At 43.9% G+C, this 19,622-nt stretch overlaps 1 pseudogene; it reads right to left on the bottom strand.

The window, feature by feature from the left end:
- Nucleotides 1–3,002: 3,002 nt before the first annotated feature.
- On the bottom strand, nt 3,003–3,307 carry LOC114236576 (essential MCU regulator, mitochondrial-like; annotated as a pseudogene).
- Nucleotides 3,308–19,622: the final 16,315 nt, after the last annotated feature.

Raw genomic sequence — 19,622 nt, 5'->3', positions numbered from 1 at the left:
CTAGTCACAGTGAAGTGCTCTCTCCACCCACAGCAGGTTACTTTGAACTGTACAATGACGTTTATTTCATCCTATCATGAACTCTGCATGTTGTTTCCCTCTTGGTCTAACTCTATCCCTCCCACTAGATGGAATGGCAGATCTCATTCATTCACCTCTGTCTTTTCCACAATGCCTGCTTCAGTGCACGTTACACAGCAGGTGCTATTTAATCCGTGTTTGTTGACTGACAAATAAATTGTCCTCTTGGGTGTTTTTATAAGAGAGCTTGTTCTCTAATAGTTCTTCAGGTGGCACTTGCACACATGCCAGCCATCACGCATGCCAGGAGGGATGATCCTAGCGTTGACATGGAATCCCATGTTGAGGGCATGAAATGCCCATGCCCCAGCAAGGCAGTACTTTCTTGATATGGGGATAGTTTTAACTTCAGCATCCGTTGATGGGAGACAATTGTTGTAGCCCACAGGAATCTTGCAGGCAGTGCCCAGCCAAAACAAGTTCTCCCTACTGAAATCGGAAAGGCTGAGAATCCCCTTCTGTGGCCCCGGGGGATGGCCACTGTCAAAGGAACTGCACCAGCTGCAGACCCAGCCTGGAGTGGGTTTATGCACCAGCCAAGAGGAAGTGACACCAGCACAGCAGAAGTAAAACCCCCATGCTCATTCAGTCGGTTGGGGGCCAGACTCCGAAGCAACACACCCAATAGGGCTAGGAGATATCTGCCCTGAATATACCCACCCTGAACCATGGAGGCTGACGGGGCCAGCCTGCCCCACGTCACACAGCTGCAGCGCGCAGCTAGGAAAGCGACCTGACCCCCTGCACTTCCTGGATTCACATCTTCCATTAATCACGGTGCAACTCCAGGTGTGGCTGACCCCATTCATTCCCCACCCCCTCCAACCAGAAGCATTTCACAGCATTCTCTCAAAAAAATCCAACTCTACAATTCTTAGTGAGATGTAGATTTTACTAACACTTTGGTGGGAAGACAAGGAAGACATTTTATACATCACAAGGTGAAGCTCCATAAGAACCACCTTTAAAGATTCTCTCTTCTCTGCATATGTCCCCCCCAAGCTTATCTCCTTTTGTCACTTCCCAAATTCTTCTATTGTCCTCAGCCCTGGCCTGAAACCCTACTGAGCAAAAAAGGCATTAAGCATCTATTGTAACTGACGCTTGTCCCTTGTTGGAGATGAGAATCCTCGCCCTCCATCCAGACACAGCTTCTCTGCTGCTGATCAGATTGTTCTTCATAAGTCCCTTCTCCCTCCCCGCAAAACAGTTTCCTTTGTGGAGGAGAGATTATGCTATTGAGAAATTAAGTTAGTCTTCACAGTGGCGCAACAATAGTAAGTTGAGTTTTTTCCATCGATCAGGCACTGTGTAAGGAAGACACTGACATGCGTGACTTCATGTAATGCCCCCAACAACCCTGAGAGGTAGGTACCCCCACTGTTAAGGTGAGAAAATTTAGTCCCAGAGAGATTGAGCAATGAGCCCAAGGTCAAACAGCTAGTAAATTAATGAAAGACAAGTCAAATTTTTTTAATGAGCAAAGATTCGAATAGACATTTCTCCGAAGAAGGTATCAAGTGGCCAATAAGTACATGAAAAGATACTCAAATCATTAGCCACTGGGGAAATGCAAATCAAAACCACAGTGAAATACCACTTCACACCCACAGGACGGCTATACTCAGAAAGACAGATAATAAGTGTTGGCGAGGATATGGAAAAGTTGGAGCTCTCGTACGCTGTTGGTGGGAATGTAAAATGGTGCAGACACTTTGGCAAACAGTCTGGCAGTTCCTCAGAAAGATAAATATAGGGAATTCCCTGGTGGTCCAGTGGTTAGGAAGTGGTGTGGCAAAAAAAAAAAAAAAGATAAATATAGAAGTGTCAGGGCTTCCCTGGTGGTGCAGTGGTTGAGAACCTGCCTGCCAATGCAGGGTACATGGGTTCGAGCCCTGGTCTGGGAAGATCCCACATGCTGCGGAGCAACTGGGCCCGTGAGCCACAACTACTGAGCCTGCGCATCTGGAGCCTGTGCTCCGCAACGAGAGAGGCCACGACAGTGAGAGGCCCGTGCACCGCGATGAAGAGTGGCCCCCACTTGCCGCAACTAGAGAAAGCCCTCACACAGAAACGAAGACCCAACACAGCCAAAAAATAATAAATAAAATAAATAAAAATATTTTTAAAAAAATGCTAATTATATTTATTAAAAAAAAAGGGAAAAGAAGTGTCATATAACTCAGCAATTCCACTCCTAGATATCTACACAAGAGAAATGAAAATATGTGTTCACCTAAAAACTGTACACAAATATTCATAGCAGCATTATTCATAATAGCCAAAAAGTAGAAACAACACAAATGTCCATCAACTGATGAATGGAAAAATAAAATATGGTATATTCGTAAATTAAATATTATTCAGGCATAGTACTGATTCGTGCTACGCAATATACATGAACCTTGAAATTATTATGCTAAGTAAAAGAAGAGAAACACAAAAAGCTACATATTGTATGACTCCATTTATATGAAATGTCCAGAAAAGGCAAATCCATAGGGATAGAAAGTAGATCAGTGGCTGCCTGGGGCTGGGGGGAGGGGAAATGGGAAGGGACTGCTTTGAGTACAGAATTTTTTTTTTTTTAATTTTTTGTCAGCACTGCACGGCATGTGGGATCTTAGTTCCTCGAACCCGCGCCCCCTGCAGTGGAAGCACAGAATCCTTTTTTTTTTTTTTTTGATATTTATTATGTTTATTCATAATTTGATTATGGTCAGTGGGCAGCACATCTCCAGGAACCTCCCGGAGCCGGGGGATCTGAGCTACGGTCACAGACCACGCAGGAGGCTTCACTAGGGTTGGGAGGCTGAGGGCTTTCCCGGGGCCCATGTGCTGATAGGGAAGGAGGAGAGGGTGCGAGCATCTCCATTTCTTAAGTCAGGACTCTCTCCTTTCTACACTTCCTCCCTGCCCTGTTAGTCACCATCATCATCATCCTCTGGAACAGAAATATCATGCTCCTCAAGTAGAGCGGCAAAGTTCTTGCTAATGAGCGTCCCGACAGAGAGAAAGGGGATCACGATGGAGAACACACGGAGAAGGGAGAAGGACATTTCACCGGTTTGGGCAAAATGGTGCCGCTGAGAGTAGCGATGACTGACCTCATGGTACCAGACTCCGAAATGAGCCGCCCCGCCCGTTTCCTCAGGCTCAGCCGGCCCCAGAAAGCCCCAGATCCGACGGGTGCCAACGCGAGTCAGCGAGCCGCCCCGGACGCCATCTCCCAGCTCCGTCCCTCGTCCGGGCAGCTGGAAGCCCGGAACCTTAACCACTGGACCGCCGGGAAAATCCCTGAGTGCAGAGAGCGATGAAAATGTTCTGGAATTAGACAGTGGTGATGGTCGCCAAACCTTGTTAATAGAATGAAAACCACTGAATTGTGCACTTTAAAACGGTGAATACTATGGTATGTGAATTACATCTCAAAAACAGACCAACCAACAAAACAGCTGATAAAAAGCCAGCCAAGAGTCCAACCCAAGCCATCAGCCTCTTGGTCCCGCGCTGACACCCCTTAAAACGCCCATCGCAGCCTCACATCACCAGGGTCCCTCATGAGGAGAATCTCACACCCACATCTGCCACTGAGGGGCTGCTGGCATTTTTTTACCGTGTGACTCTGGGGACAAGGCCTTACAGCTAGCTGGATGGGGGCGTGGCCTGGAACACCCCCAGCCTGGCCAGAAACCTGTGACTTCACTCCACACGACAGCCCAGGTCAGTCAGATCTCCCTCTCCCTCTCTCTCTGGAGTCTGGAACCGGAGAACGAGGGACTGAAGAGGTAAGCTGTGAGGGACGGACAGAGGGGACGTGGGGGAGACCTGCACTCAGAGCAGCCCTGGGAGACGGTGAGCAGGTGGAAGGCGGAGGAAGCAGCAAGGATGGAAAAGCCAGGGAGGGCAGTCAGTCAGCGGAGAGCAGAAAGAGGCTGTCTTCTTCCTTCCCAAGGCTCTGTGGGCTCCTTGAGCCATACTCGAATTCCTGATCTGATTCCGAGTCCCTGGGGCGTCTTTACAGTAGCCACCTGTTCAAGGGAGCTCTGTTCTCTGCACTGAAAAGAGCCTGATGGTACCCAGCAGGCATTTGTTGACCCAGGTTGGATAGACCAGCTCCCCCAGATTCATGGCCTTAGGGACGGGTTCTTTCGTTTACAAAGAAAACAGCAGATCTCAATGGTCCCTTCTGGAGCCCAGCCGAGAGAGCATCGGGCCATCTGCCTGAGATTCCGTATGTAGGACTCCAGGACCCATCTTAGATACTGGCCTCAGAAGCCCTTGCACCTGCCCGGCGACGAGAAGATAATACACAAGGCGCAGGTTTCCACAGTGCGGACCAGTTACCATCTTGGTATCATTCTTTACTTTCCTTTGTCTTCTGACTTATTTGCTATGATTTAGCCTCTGCAATCCCCTCAAGTTAACCCAGTTTTTTACAGACCAACAATTGGTGTGGAATAATAAAGATAGTCAAACTAAATATCTTATCTGGAGTGACCTTGAACTTATCAGTATTCTTCAAAGTAAGGAGAAGACATTTCACATCTCACTTTTAATGAGGAAAAAAAAAACTGTTGCTGGAAATATTTACCTTTCATCTACTGCGCTGAGAGATGGGGGAGATTTGTCGGCTTTGATCTCCACTTGTTTAATTACCAGGAAACGAAGTGCGCGTGAGCCAGCAGGATCACGAAGTCTCACTCTTGCTGCAGAAGGTGGCAGCTGGGGACCCAGCAGCCTGGCATTTTATTTTCCCAGATCAAAGCTGAACCAGCACCAGGATGGAAGAAGTATCCCGATGAGATGCGCCTGAAGAAGAACCAGGTGGCAGAGACTTGACCAAAGGGGTCACTGGACCAGCATCTCCCATGGGGTCTCCCCTTCTCGCCTCCCACCCTAAGAGAAGGGCACGGTGTAGTCCAGGGCCCTGTCTGGCCTGCCTGAGCCAAGTGTCTGCCCGCACACCACATGCCAGGCCCCAACTTGAGGCAAGCCCAGCACACCTGTGCACCCACGGCCTTAGTTCTGACCACTTTCAACACACTACCAGCACCTGACTCCACCTGTGCTGGACCTCTCAGCTACAGCCTCAGGTTGGTCCTCTTCTGAGCCTCACCTGCACAGTTCAGGTGAGTGAACACCATCCCAAGGAAAAGACCAGGGGACCGAAAACAAGACAAAAGCTGGCCTTCTCCGTGGACTGCCCGTGACATGCAAGCTGGAATTTGGCCTCTGGGCATGCAGGGGCTGATAGGTAACCACGGGATGAAGGTGGGTAACATCTGGGTGGGGGGTCACTGTCTGTTGTGATGGATAGCATCCCACCGTCCTTAGCACAGAAGTAACTCCACGATGCTCATCTCTGAAATGAGGGTGTTAAATTAGACATTCTTGAAGAGCCTTCCCTCTTTAACATCATCTATCTTTATGATTCTATTTATTGAGCCTCTTCTGTAACCAGAACTGTGCTAGCTCCTCCAGAAGTCACATGGGTTGATCATGGTAGTGGTGGTGGTGATGGTAGCTGCTCACATTTACTGAGTCCTCACGATGTGCCAGGTACACCAGGGGCTGTACAAAGATTAACTCATTTAATCTTCAGAAATCCCTATGAGGTCAATACCATTATGTATTATCCCATTTGACAGATGAGGAAACTGAGGCCAGAAAGGTTCACACAGCTGTGAAGTGACAGAGCATGCTGTCAAGATATTATACTTCCCTTACATTCCAAACAAGGAGACAAGACAAATCCACATGAAACAACATAAGAGAAAATATGATGTAGGATTAAATTGTGCAGAACAAATGTTAAGCCCCAAAGCAGGAATCAGAAGACTATGGCACATGGAGCAAATGGTCCACTGCCTGATTTTGTAAATAAAGTTTTATTGAAACACAGACACACCCATTTGGTGCATACTGTCTATGGTGGCTTTCATGCTGCATTGGCAGAGCCAAGTAGTTGAAACAGAGATCATGTGGCCTAAAATAGTCACTGTCTGACCCTTGAAAGTTTGCCAACCCCCTCTCTTACGGTGACCAACTGACTGGGTTTGCCCAGCACTGAGGGAGTTCCTGAGATGCAGGACTTTACGTTTCTAAAACCAGTAAAATCTTGGGCAGACTGGAACAAGTTGGTCACCCTACCTGCTCTACAACAGCTCAGAGGAAGGCAACATCCCTGGGAGCTGCAGAGTTGAGAGGGGTGAGCCTTGAAAAATGTGCAGGATTTGGATATGTGGTGGGTGGGACATGGGTAGGATAGAGGGAGGAAGAACATAGGAGAGGGCAGCAGGAGCCTAGAAAAAAGTCATCATGAGATGCTCATGAGACAGTGAGGAGAGAGACGGGTCTCCCTGAGCAGAGAATGCCCATCAGGAAGCAGAAGTTGGGCCCATTAACTGAAGACTCCACAAAGGGTAGCTCATCATCATTGATGGCAGTGTAAACAGGTCCCATCAGCTGGACAGTGCGTAAGTATGCATCAAAATGTTAAATGTGCATGTGCTTTGACTGCCAATGGGGGAGACCCCAAATCAACACCCCACCCTCTGTCCAAGCCTTTTGAAACGTGACTTTGTGGTTCTTCCCATCTTTACCTCTTAAGGCTGCATTCAGCCACGTGACTTGCTTTGGCCAATGTGATGTTAGTGGACTGGTCTTAAGCGGACACTTAAAAAAGCCCTGACTTGTTTCTGCTTTCCCTCTTCTTCTGCCTTTGCCCTGAGAACATATCTGGGCCACAGAGCAAAGCTGAGCCACCAGAACTGTCCCAGCCAAGACCAGCTGAGGCCACCCAACCTGCAGCTGACCACAGACATACGAGTGAGCCCAGCCAAGCCCAGAACAGCCCTGTCAAGCGCCACCTAAATTGCCAACCCCCAGACTCAAGAGCAAAATAAATGCTTATTGTCTTAAGCTACTAAGTTTGAGGTTGTTCATTGCACAGCATTATTATGCAACTAGATAACTGACCCTGCCTAATCCTTTTTTAGGAACTTATCCTAAGGAGGTAATCCAATAAAGATGCAAAGATGCGTGAATAAGGATGTCCCTTACAGTGTTATTTACAATAGTTAAAAAACAGAAAACTTCTTTGGGAAAGATCTAAGTGCTCAGTAATGGTGGATTGGTTTTCAAAAATTAAATCCATACAATGGAATATCATTAGCCATTAGAAAAGGTAATATATATCAATATTTATTGACATGGAAAGATGTCTACTTCATGTTAAATGAAAAAGTAGATGGAAAAACAGATTTTAAGGTAGGACCTATTGTTTTTGTTGAATATGAGAGAGAGGGAGGGAGGGATGGAGGGAGAGATACATGCATCAAAATATTAACAGTGATTATCTTGAAGTAGTTGGATTTTTTTACTTCTTTATCCTATTCTGTATTGTATGAATTTGTAAAATGATAATGTATTATCCTTACAGACAGAAAAGAAAATGTCACCAAGAGAACCTTTCTCTCTCTATATATAAAAACATGGCTTTCAAGTCCGTAGTAAACCTCTGCCCCCTCCACCAACTCCACTTACTACTGACTCTGGAATGAAATCTGACTGACCTTGAAGTTGCCCTTCTTGCTGACCCAGGAGACTAGAACCCACATTGGGAGATTGAGGGGGGAGCACAAAGCCCCAGTGAGGCCTTCTGTGGAGATGCCAAGGAAAAGTTTTCCCTTCCCAACCATCTGCAAAGAAATTACCCATGAAACCAACTCCAACCATGCTTTTAAAAACTCCTTGCATCCAAGTCATAATATTTTTGGAGTGAGATCTACTTTACAGTATTTTATTAACTGCAGTGTTGCTACTAGAAGTCCTTTGTAGCTGGTCTCAGGGGCCTTCCTGGGACGTTGCACTTAATGAGGTTTATAATTCAATATAACTACATCTGCATCTTTAATTATGCCTAACATTTAATCTTCATTGCTCCACTTGAATTGGAAGAGCTAAAATTAGGTCTGCTGTAGTTTAATCTGATAATAAACATCCATGACATTTAGAGCAAAAATGTACTCATTTCATTAGAGTGGCCGACACATTTACCATTTGCCTGAACTGAACAAATACTCTCAACAGTCCTTCCAACTGTAACAGAGAGCATTGTTTTAAACTATCCCCTGTAGACTCCTGGAACTCTAGAGCTGACAAGGACCTTGGAGGTTAAGTAGTCTAACAGCACTATTTTTCAGTGGAGGGCACTGAGGCCCAGAGAGCCTAAGTCATTTGTCCAGTGTCACACAGCAAGTTAGCAGATAGGGGATATTGCAGGAAATAAGACCAAGGATTCTTGAATCACTGCCCAGTGGTCTGTTTGTCATTCCTCTATTGCCCCCCTGGCATATTTGGCTAAAGTAGGACATAATTTTTTGTTGACATCCCTCTGAGCAACCACCACCTCCCTTTTTTTATGGAATCCAGACAAAATGTCATTCAAGTACCTATACTGAGCATCATGCCCCAATCCCAAATTCAAAGCAATAACAAATGAAATATAAAACGAGAAAATTAAAAAGACACACCCTCATTAAAAACAAAATAAATATCTCCAAGGACCAAAACTCAAGAAAATAAAACATTAAATGAACTGAAGGTTGGAGCTATTTGGCTGCAGGTCTAGAAGGAGGCAGAGGTGGTTAGGAGTTTAGTTCCACTGAAAACCAAAAATGCCCCATTTAAGACCAAGGATGAGACTCAGGCTCTTAGATTTAAGCTGGGACAGAGGCTAATAAAATAGGGAATGATACAGTTAGACAATCTCAATTTGGCAAGCATCACAGTAATAATTAATAATAATAATTCAGGCAAGAGTCATTAGCGGATGCTAAAACTCGTGGATAAAAATTTGAGGATAAACAAAATATTTACATAGTCTCAAAGACTTCCCCACAAAATGCTAATTGCTTACAAAGGGGAAAATATTAACTATGAAAGTGGAGAAGTCTCGCGGACACCACCCGGACCAAGTGATCAAAGTTCACATCAGCAGCAGTGGCACAAAGAAGGACACGGCGTCACTTTTTTGGACTCTTTTCACTTCTCCAGTCTTCGTATTTTGCCCTTAACTCATTCTCATCTGTAAACCCCTCTGCTCTCTGCTTCTGTACTATCTTGAACCATCATCTCTTAGTAGGCAGGGATTGGTCTGCTTACTTTATCTGGAAGGAGCTGGTCAAGAGACAGATGTTCCTGATTCCCCACATGTGCACCTTAAAAGGGCTTTTACACCCAATACCTCATTGACCCTCATGGTCTGAAAATTAAGTAAAACATATATTTCTCCCATTAAAAAAAAATGTGAAAAACAGGCTCAGAGAGGTTAAGCCACTTGCCCAAAGTCACACAGCTAGCAGGTGGTTGAGCCCACGTCTCCTGGCTCCAGTGATAAGATGCTACAGTCGACGTGGTGGTTGACTCCCAGATATCCATCCCCCTCCCCCACTGTGTGGCCACAGTTCAGTTTCAGGGACTGACCCTGCCTCCAGGTGGGCCCCATTTAGTTAATGCAAACCCAACGAAAATGAAATCCCATCTCCCTTCTTCAGCAGCTGGAGCAAGAGCTCAGGCCTAAGCTGATCAGCATATGCCATTCCCCTGGGCCTGGGGAACAGTTCTAGCCAATGAGACACGATAAGAAGTCTGCTAGGGCTTAATGTCTTATGCTTCCTTACTTTTAAGAACAAGACTAGGAAGCTTCTCTCTCTTCATAAAATAAATGGGGAAGAAGATAGCCCAGCTTGCTGCTGGCAGCAATCCTACAAAGAAAGGAACCAGCCCTAGAACAAAACTGACACTGTGGATGGCGGAAGAGAGAGGTAGAAAGGACCAAGCATCCATGATGACCTTCTGAAGTGCAATGTCAGACAACCCTGGAAGCTACGTTAAGTTGGTTCATCTGTTCATTGCAATCAAAAGCACCCTACTGGGTGCAGGCCCCCTCTCCCCTGAGGCAGCCCAGCAACGGGGAGCCCAGCAGCCCAAGTGTCCCATTGAGCTCCAAGGTAATAATGACACCTGCCTCACCAGCCCCCATACACCCCCGCTGTCCTCAAATGGCTGTTTGTTGATATCGCTTCTCTTGAGCTTTTTAAACTTCACAAGGAAGGCAGTTCTATAGTGCTGTGAGCTATCTTTCTGAGACGCAGCCCTAGTGCTAAGGCAGGATGAAGATTCGTCTGTTCCCAGTACCCACCACCCCTCTCTCCTCCCCCACAAAGAGCAGCTTTCCTCTGGAATCCATGCACATGCTGTTTATTTCTAACTGCACCAGCAGGTCCCAATCCCGTTGCTTGCTGCTTCTAGTTATTCACTTGGAGTCAGAGCTGCTGGGAAGTCAAAATTAGCCTTATTCTACCAGCATGAAAAGGAAATGCAGAAGCAGTCTTTTGGCTTCACAGGGGCAAGGAGCTGGGATTTTTCTCCTCTTCCTGTGAACACCAGGGCTCATGCTTACGTGGGTCTATGATTACACAGCCATTTGGAAATTCTGTGACTTGGAAGCTGCACTGTCACTAACTTCCTACAAAGAAGAGGCAGCAGGAGAAGTCTTCCAGAGGAGGGACACAGGGGCGGCCATCTGGCTGGAAGCCACCGCATTTACCTAAGTTGTCTCTTCACTTGAGGTGGTGAGGAGCAGTCTGTAAGGGAGGGGGTGTTAATGACCAAAGCCATGCTTGACACCATGTATTAATCAAGTTTTTTATTTAATTTTTTATTTTCTGTATTTTATAATGCTTTGACATCTTGGGGCCTTGCTGATCTTGGAGAGACTGACCCTCCCAGGGCTGACTAATTCCTAAAGACAGCAAACAACTTGCCTTCCGTATGCTATTCCTATGCAAACCAACCAATCCAAAGCCCATAAATCCACCTCCTCCTTTATCTAGCTTTCTAATACCATGTTAATGTTTCCCCTGCCCTAAATCACCACCAGGCCAGGTGCCAGACATATAGAGACCACCCTTATAGCCCAGAGCCCACTGACGTTATTCAAACTATACAATCCTAAACTTGCTCAAACTTGCCTACCCTGCCCACCCATTCCTTCCCATGGAAACCTCAGTAAAGGCTCTGACCATGCTCTCCCTTCACTCCTTCACTCCTGGCCCACCCAGGTGCTTCCCCATGTGGCCCTCCAGGGCACTGTGTGCCCCCTTCTTTGGGGAACTGTGAGTAATAAACTCTTCTTTCAAGGCAATTGTTTCCATGTCTGTCATCTTACCACATCTGATTAAGCCAGATCAGCTAGCAAGAGAAAGATAGCATGATTGTAGGTAATGCCTATCACACTGAGAAGTAGGAATTATTAGCTCCATTTTCCATGTGAGAAAAGTAAAGCTCAGATGGTTGAGTAACTTGCTGATGTTGGTTAACAGAGAATATTGATCATGAGCTAAGGGTGCAGCAGTCGACTTCTCTTTATAGAGGTATATGAAATTTTAAAGATATTGATATTTGGTGGGAGAATTGAGTACTGTTCATCAAAATTAAAATGTTTCATTTTAGGACTTCCTTGGTGGTCCAGTGGGCGGTACACCACGCTCCCAATGCAGGGGGCCTGGGTTTGATCCCTGGTCAGGGAACTAAATCCCACATGCATGCCACAACTAAGAGGTCCACATGCTGCAACTGAGAGGTCCGCATGCCGCAACGAAGATCCCACGTGCTACAACTGAGACCCGGCGCAGCCAAATTAAATAAATATTTTTTTTAAAAAATGTTTTATTTTAGGAGGGAAATTTATTAGACTTAGTTAGTGGAAATGAAATATGTTACGTGAGTCCATTCAGAGGGGCTACTGGGGAAAGCTGACAGAATAACTCGGAGGAACTGGCCGGCATTACTCCATCAAATCTCCTGGGCTTTTTGTTTACATTCTTACAACCTTGAGAGGAGGTGAGCCGAGTTGGAATACAGCCAGCGGAGCAGAGGGTCCAGCTGAGACTGAACTTGGCAGCCCCTCTCCAGGGTATCCCAGTGACAAAACATGCCGCCCCCAGCATGTTAGCGATACAATAAGGAAAGCCACATGCAAGAAGTAAACAGTCACTAGGGGAAGAGCAACACGTGGTCTTACTCACTGCTACTCAAATCTGGTCTGGGGACCAGCAGCCTTGGCATCACCCAAGACGTTAGAAATGCGGAATCTTGGACCCCATCCCAGACTCGCCAAACCAGAATCTGCAAGTTAACAAGATCGCCAGATGATTCACATGCACATGACAGTTCGGGAAGTTCTAGTCTTTATAGTTCCACACTTGCGAACGGGGGACACTGGGGAAATGATTAGGATGTGGATGAAGGATGAGATCAGAGATGGACTTAAGCTGTAACTGAAAGGGCTTGTACTGAGCCTGTGTGCTTGGTACCTCTTTGGTGCCACAGACCTGATACAGCTCCTACTGCTTTCATGTTAGGTTATCAGGGTATTACCAACTCAGCCTGGATAATCCTTCGTCATGGGGGTGGGGGGGGCTGTCTTGTACATTGTAGGACGTTTAGCAGCGTCCTTGGCCTCTATCCACTAGATGCCAGTAGCATTCTCCAATCCCATCCCAAACCCCCTTGTGACAACCAAAATTGCCTCCAGGCATTGCCAAATATTCCAGGGCAAGTGGAGGGGAATGGGTGTGTATGTAAAATCTCCCCCTTCCATTGAGAACCACTGAGTTAAATAAAGCATTCTTAGGAATTCATGTTGCCTAACCCGTTCTACCTGGAACCATCAGTACAGGAAAGGGCGGGGAGACGGTGGAATTTGTGTTTGTGGTCAGGGTGAATCCGCCGCTGCGACTGCCTTCCATCTCTCTGCTGCCACGAAGGAGAGGAAAGCCTCCAAAGGGATGGAAAGAAGGTCAACAATAATTCAGAGGGAAGCCAGGATAAAAAGTCAGTCTAACTGGCTTCTAATGTTGTTTCCCTCGCTCCATACCACCTCGCGTTGAGGGTGTGGGAAGTGCTCTGGATCATGAGCTATGAGCTGTAAGTTCTAATGCCAGCCCAGGTCCCACTGGCTATATGCCCTTTGGATGAGTCACTTCCCCTCCATGGGCCACAGTTTCCTCCTCTGGGTTGGCCAAGGAAGTTCCCTTCCATTCCAGTCATTCAATGAAGATCCTGGAAATGATAAAAATCATGTGTGTCAAGTTCACAAGGCAGGATTCCCTTTTGGGAAATAGAGATACAGATAAAGTTGAGTTTGTTGATTGTTGACTCCTAGCTAGGCTGAGAGGGGATGAGTTCCTAGGAGAAGCTGAGATGGGAAGACCAGCCATTAAACAACCTGGTCCAAAGGAGAAAATGGGCAGTGAGAGCAAGTCTCAATCAAGGCAGATACTGCCTCCATCTGCAACAGGGGGGTGTAGGTGGATGGCTGCCCAAGACCCTTCCAGATTGGACATTCTGTGGCCCTGACGCTGTTGAACTATCCCTCCCCAGGGGACACTCAGTAACCAAATCATCTTCAGTCCTAGGGCTCCCTTCAAATTATTTTCTGGAACCTAAATAAAACTGGGCCCATCTCAGCACAGGGCTGCACCCAAAGAAACCCAGACCCAACTCCTTACAGCTTTGGAAAGAAATGTAGGTCCATTACAGAAGGCCTCTTTGGGAACTATCAAAAGGGAAGCTACATCACACAACACAAACCAAGGCTGCTTAAAAATAATATACATTTTCTCCCTGCAAACCTCCCAGCATACCTCGTAGCCCCCCTTCCACCTCAGCCACCCCGGCCTTAGACTAGTTATGTCCTGTCCCCTCCCCAACTACTCCGTCTTTGTAGAGTCTTCTGGCTTGCTTCCACCTTCTGTCATTCTCCCCTTCACTACCTACCCTGAGTAGCCCCACAAAATCTCAGAAGCTGGTTCTATGCTCTGGAAATAAGTTTGGTTGCATGAATCAGAAAATGAAAAGTATCCATGGCTTAAGCACTCAAGGTCTTAGTTTCCCATATCAAGATTCTGGAAGTCAGCAGTCCAGGGTTTGTATAGCAATTCCCTTATCCCTCCCATTCTGCCCTGTGCCAGAGCTAGGAGTGCTCTCTGTTGCCAGGGCTAAGACAGCTGACGTAGCACCAGTCATGTGTGTTCCCAGCCCAGAAAGGAGGAAAGAGGATGAGAAGGGCCCACCCCCACCCTTTACGGACATTTTCCAGAGTTTTGCTGATATTTAGGATGTAGAAGAATGTAAAAGACTTTTGATCCTGTGGTAACAACGAGAAAAATCTGGACAAAAATTAAAATCCTACTTCTCTATGGGTCTAGCAAAGAGCAAAGGGTAGCAGGAAGCCTCGATGAACTGAATTCTGAAAAGAAATGAGCATTTCATAGGTAAGTAGAGGGCCACAGTGGCTGCCCTACCTGAGAAGGGATGGGGAACCAGTCTGGAATGCATGTGGCATCCCTGAGGGGAGAGACTGTCCACGGATGAGGAGGAACCAACCTAGCCTTAGATGACTGTGTAGCAGTCAGTGTCGATCAGAGAAACAGAACTACTACTATCAGAGAAGCAGGGTACAGAATCAAGGATTAATTTCCTGAGTTTGACCTTATATAGTATGAGGCACTGGTGGGACAGTCCCCACAGGCTGTTGCCTCTGTAACTAGTATTAAGCTTGAAATCACTAGAGGTCAGCCAGACTGGCAGCCAGAAAGGAAAACTGAATGTGGACAAAGGAAAGCACAAATTGGAATCACAAGGATGAACTGGAAATTATGAGGACGAACTGGAATCCACAGCTGTCGCTCACACTTTCCAAACTGAATGTTCTGGACGATTTATGGGAAAAGCTAACAGCCTTCACCTCAGAGGTGCACGTGCAGCTGACCTACAACTCAGAGAAGAAGGGGTCTCATGGGAGCTAGAGAGCTGGCCATTGAGGCAAGCGTTACCAGTGCTCTTGCTAACCTTCAGAATGTCCAACAGTGTACCTGCAGCTTCACTTCTATCTGCCAAGCCTTGTGCAAAATGTCTTTTATGGCCTAAACTAACCTAGATGCACAAGGAAGGAAATTCTTGGAAACATAGTTCCATTTCAGCCAAACTTACAAAGTACAGAGTTGCCACAGACTGTGTGGGCTGGCAGGATGATGTGGAATCTGAAAGAACCCCAAATGCAAAAATAAATTACTCAACCCAACAATGCTGCGCTGTCAAAAATGTTGCCAAGGAAGGAAGGAGTCATGAAGACAGGGCAGGTAAGCAGAGACAAATCACTTAGTCCCACTCAGCTTCATGATGATCATGGTGATTGGATTTGGGAGCCCTGAGGAGTTGAATGCACAGTGAACCAAAAATATCTGAAACTCTAATCCAACCTCCTCCCAGTTCAAACACTGACCAGATTGAAAAGCTGGAAGACAAATGGACTTATAACAGGTAAACTCTCAATCTAATGAAGGCTGCGGCCCAACCAGACTCAAGGAGGAATCTGACTGATAGAACCTCTCACCCTATCTGCAAGACAGAGGAATGGGTTTGCATGTTCTGGAAAACAAACAAAACAAAATATTATACTTTATTTTAGTATACTTTAGTCTCCAAACAAAAAAAATTATGAAACATGCAAAGAAGCAGGAACATGTAACCAAAAGTCAGGAAAATCATAGTCAACAGAAACAGATCCACAGACAAACACTAGCTGTTGGATTAACAGACAAGAAATTTAAACCAACTGTTATAAATATGTTAAATAAGTTATAGGAAGAGATTAATATAATGGCTGAATATATGGGTTATTTCAAGATAAAAAGAAAAAAATTAGAATTGATAAAAGAACCAAATAGAAATTTGAGAGCTGAAAAATCATAACAGTACATTGTAAAAAAATTATAACAATACATTGTAGGATTTATAGTGTATGTAAAAGTAAAATATGACAACAATAGCACATAAGATGGGAGAGGAGTAAAGGTTCTTACATTATTCATGAATTCAAGGTAGGCTATGATAAATTAAGGATATATATTTAATCCCTAGAGAAACCATTGCAAAATTATAAAGAGTGACAGCTGAAAATCCAATAGGAGATATAAGATAAAATATGAAATAAGTACCTGCTTAATCCAAAAGAAAACAGGGAAAAAAGAAAAAAGAAAAAAATAACAGGAAGATAAAATACAACCATATCAATAATTACATCACTTGTAAATGGATTAAACACTCCTATTAAAAACTAGAGATTGTCAGAGTAGATATGAAAGCAAGACCAAAGTATCTGCTGCCTACAGGAGACCCACTTTAACTACAAAGATTAAATATAAAAGGATGGAGAAAATAGACCATGAAAGAACTAATCATAAGAAGCTGAGGTGGCTATACTGTTATTAGGCAAAGTAGACTTTATGATTAAAAGAAAATTACCAGAGAGATAAAGAGAGAATTCATAATGATAAAAGGGTCAGTTCATTAAAAACACAAAACAATCTTCAATGCGTATGTACCTAATAACATAATTTCAAAATGCATGTGGCAAAAAACAGAAAAGGGAGAAATAGACAAATCCATAACCATAAAAGTACATTTTAGCATTACCGTCTCAGGAATTCATAGAAGAAGTAGACAAAGTATTGATACAGGTAGGAATATAGAAGATCTGAATAACACTATCAACCAAATTGACCTAATTGACATTTACAAAATATACTAAACCATAATACAAGTCTCAAAAGATTTAAATGATTAAAATAATTCAGAGTATGATTCTCTACCAAAGGTAGTTAAATTAGAAGTCAATAATTTAAAGATCTAGAAAATCTCTAAATATTTGGAAATTAAGTAACACTCTTCTAAGCAATCCATGGATTATGAAGAATTCACAAGAGAAATTAGAAAATATTTCCAATTTAATGTAAATGACATGGATAATTCAGTGGCAGAATTCTCACCTGCCAATTGAATGATAATGAAAACACAATTTATCAAAATTTATGGATGTGGCTGAAGGAGTACTTACAGGGAAATTTATATCCTTCAGTGCTTATATTGGAGAAGAAAGATTTAATTCACTAATCTACACCTCCACCATAAGAAGCTATATATTAGAGTAAAAAATACAAAATTAGTAGAAGGAAGAAAATAATAAAGAGTAGAAATCAATGAAATAGAAAATATATGAACAACAGTAGATTTAGCAATATCATAGGATACAAGGACAATGTATGAAAATCAGTTGAATTTCTATATACTTGTAGCAAATAATTGTTAAATGAAAATTTTAAAAGAATAACACCTACAATAGCATTTTAAAATTACTTAGGGGCAAAGTTAACAAAAGACACGCAAAACTTCTACATTGAAAATTACAAACATTGCTGAGAAAAATTAAAGAAGACCTAAAAATTGGAATGACATACCATGTTCATGGATTATAAAGACTTGATATTGTTAGGATATAGATTCTTCCCAGATTCAAAACAATCCCATTTTTTTTTTTTTTAAGATTCTTTTTTTTTTTTTTTAAATTTATTTCTTTATTTATTTTTGGGTGTGTTGGGTCTTCGTTTCTGTGCGAGGGCTTTCTCCAGTTGCGGCAAGCGGGGGCCACTCTTCATCACGGTGCGCGGGCCTCTCACTATCGCAGCCTCTCTTGTTGCGGAGCACAGGCTCCAGACGCGCAGGCTCAGCAATTGTGGCTCACGGGCCCAGTTGCTCCGCGGCATGTGGGATCTTCCCAGACCAGGGCTCGAACCAGTGTCCCCTGCCTTGGCAGGCGGACTCTCAACCACTGCGCCACCAGGGAAGCCCAACAATCCCATTTTTGTAGAAATTGAAAAACTGCTCTAAAATTTATATAGAAGTAAGTGTGAAGGACCTAAACTAGCCGACACAATTTTGGGAAAAAAAAATTTGGAAAACTCATATTACTTGTTCCAGAACTTACTATAAAATCACAACAATCAAGTTAGTGTGGGATTTGCATAAAGGCAAAAATATGAATGGAACAGAAGTTCCAGAACTAGATCCAAATATATACTGCCAATTTATTTTTGACAAGACACTAAGGCAGTTCCGTGTGTGCATGCAGGGAGAGACCTTTTAACAAATTATGCTGGTACAACTAGACATCCACCTGGGGAAAAAAAAATGAACCTCAACCCCTACTTCATCCCATATGCAAAAATCAATTTGAGATGGGTCACAGACCCTAACATAAAAGCTAACATTATAAAACTTCTAGGAGAAATCATTTGAAAAGTTTCACAAATTTGAGGTAGAGAAAGTTATTAAAGAGCACACAAAAAGTGTAAACCATTAAAAGGGATATTCATCACTTCCATTTCATCAAAATTTAAAACTTCTGCTCTTTTGAAAAACACTGTTAAGCAAGCCACTGACTGAAGAAAATGCATGCAAAATATATATCTGATAAAGGACTTGTATCCAGAATACATAAATAAGCCTTACAACTCAATAATAGTAAGAAAACCCAATAAGGGGGGGCAAAGATTTGAACAAATATTTCACAAAATAAGATATATGGATGACAAACACATGGAAATGTGCTCAACATCATTAGTCACAGGAAAATATAAATTAAAGCTACAATTAGATGCCACTACACTCACACTGAAATGGCTAAAATTAAAATGATTGACAACACCAAGCATTGACAAGAATACGAAGCAACAGAACTCACATACCTGAGGGAATGTAAAATGATATAATCACTTTGGAAAAAAATATGGTAGGTTCTTATAAAGTTAAGCATACAACCTAGTAATTCAAGTTCTAGGTTTTTATGCAAGAGAAATGAAAACATATATCCACATGAAGTCTTATACACAAATGTTCATAGAACTTTTACCAAAATAGCCCCAAACTGGGAACCAACCCACTAGTTGATGTACTATTCATCAACTAGTAAATGTATAAACAAATGGTGGACTGTCCATACAACGGAATGTTGCCTAGCTATTAAAAGAAAAATACATTGATACGTGCAATTAAATGGATAAAACTCAAAAACAATATGCTGAGCAAAAATGTCAGACACTGGGCTTCCCTGGTGGTGCAGTGGTTGAGAATCTGCCTGCCAATGTAGGGGACACGGGTTCGAGCCCTGGTCTGGGAAGATCCCACATGCCACGGAGCAACTAGGCCCGTGAGCCACAATTACTGAGCCTGCACGTCTGGAGCCTGTGCTCCGCAACAAGAGAGGCCGCAATAGTGAGAGGCCCACGCACTGCGATGAAGAGTGGCCCCCGCTTGCCACAACTAGAGAAAGCCCTCGCACAGAAACGAAGACCCAACACAGCCATAAATAAATAAATAAATAATTTTTTTAAAAAAATGTCAGACACAAAAGAATACATACTGTATGATTCCATTCATCTGAAATTTTACAAAGGGCAAAACTAATCTATAATGGCAAAAGCACATCAGTGGCTGCCCAAGGCTAGCAGTGGGAAGGGAGAAGGAAGATTGGCTGCAAAGAGGCATTTAGAGAACTTGGTGATATGATGAAATATTCTACATCATGCTTGTCATGGTGGTTATACAAGTACAAACATTTGTGAAAACTTTTG

This window comes from Balaenoptera acutorostrata, chromosome 16 (genome assembly GCF_949987535.1).
Source record: "Balaenoptera acutorostrata chromosome 16, mBalAcu1.1, whole genome shotgun sequence".
Lineage (NCBI taxonomy): Eukaryota > Metazoa > Chordata > Mammalia > Artiodactyla > Balaenopteridae > Balaenoptera > Balaenoptera acutorostrata.
This window is presented reverse-complemented; position numbering and strand designations above follow the sequence as displayed.